We start from the raw sequence: 1917 nt of genomic DNA on the forward strand, positions 1-1917 counted from the left end.
AGAGGGAGACACTGAAGGATCTAAGCCACACTTTCAGGTCGTTATTGGTCCTTTTTGGCCCTTAAAGGAGGATGGGGCCGTAGGAGTCCTGATCCACTGCTTCTTCAAGGAACTGGGGAATTGGTGGCCTTCCTCGGAATTCCGGCTCCCCAGGCAAAGCCTCTCCAAGACTGGGGGTGTGTGGCTCCTGGGCGTAAATGAGTGTATATGCATATGTGTTTGTATATAATATATACATATATACATTATATATATATATATATATATATATATATATATATATATATATATATATATATGTATATGTATATATATATATATATATATATATATATATATATATATATATATATATATATATATATATATATATATATGTATATGTATATATATATATATATATATATATATATATATATACACACACACACACACACACACACACACACATACACACACAAACACAAACTCATGCATATAAATACGCGCGCGCACGCACACACACACACACACACACACACACACACACACACACACACACACACACACATATATATATATATATATATATATATATATATATATATAGATATAGATATAGATATATATATATATACTCTTTTTTTGTGTGTGTCTATCTTTATGTATATTTGCATATATACATGTGTTTATATATATATGCATAAATTTGTAGGCTTATTTCTGCTTGTGTTCGTGTGTGTGTTTACCTTCTGATATTAAGTGCAAATTAGAGGCTATGAATCTGTAAATACAATTTGCAACTAAGAGAAAATTGCTTCTCACGAGAAAAGTGACGTCATCGCGGACGACGTTGCAGACCCCAAAGAAGACGCCAACCAAGTCGCTCAAGGTCGTTCGGCGCATGAGAGGCTTAGGGTCTTTCACCCGCGTGGCAATTCCCTTTTATTGCTGGGATATTGCTGTCTGGAGATCATCAGTGGCATTCGCGCATCACGGTGCAAAAGTAATCACTCACGACAGAATAACTGCTAAGATTTATGAGGATAAGTATCAGATATTTGCAAAGTTCTGGTTCAGATCGATTGATTTATCTGTCGGATGACATTCGTGGAATAACTTAGATAGGTTTGATTCATAGATATAAGAGTTCGTGCGATAGGTATCCATGTAGAGTATATGCCAGTTGATATACACATATGTACACTGAACATCGCATATTAGACAGAAATAAATCCTGCACACTTGAAGATATAGAGAAAAGCGAAGAGAAAGAAGGAATGAACCAAGAAAAAGAGAATAGCAGACAAATAAAAAGACTAACAAATCAAATTTTCCAGATATTCAATGATGAATTTCAAGGCCAACTAGGCTGTAACTCTCCTTGATTCTCCTTAATCATCATCATCGATGCCATTCTTATTCATACCCTTACTGTCATCATCATGATTATATAAATAGGCATGGAACGTTGCTATAGAAACGAAAAGTATGATATATGATATTTATTAATCTCATTTTTTAAGAAAGTCTAAATAACATTCACTTCAGGTAATATCTAAAAGCAACAAAGCAAATTCTAATATCATATGGTTTTTGATGAAAATGCGTAAGTAACGTAAATTATAATCAGGCCATATTTAATAGTCAAAAAACTTTTCAATAGAATCTTAACAGTACCTGCGATACGTTTAGTAAACCGCTGCCCATATTAAACATATTCCATACATAATACAGCTCATACCAAATGATACCCAAATACACAAATACAAGTCTACCGCATTCTACAGTTACGGAAGACAGGCATAACCTATACTTAAATTCCCTGTTTATCCTGACAAGAAGCGCCTAATTACCTGTAAGTCCCTACACGTCACCTTCAGCTGCATGCCAAGTGGAGAGGAAAGTATATAAGGGGCACGAGCGCTCCGTGGGCAC

Source organism: Penaeus vannamei, chromosome 38, assembly GCF_042767895.1.
Source record: "Penaeus vannamei isolate JL-2024 chromosome 38, ASM4276789v1, whole genome shotgun sequence".
In the NCBI taxonomy this organism is placed as follows: Eukaryota; Metazoa; Arthropoda; class Malacostraca; order Decapoda; family Penaeidae; genus Penaeus; species Penaeus vannamei.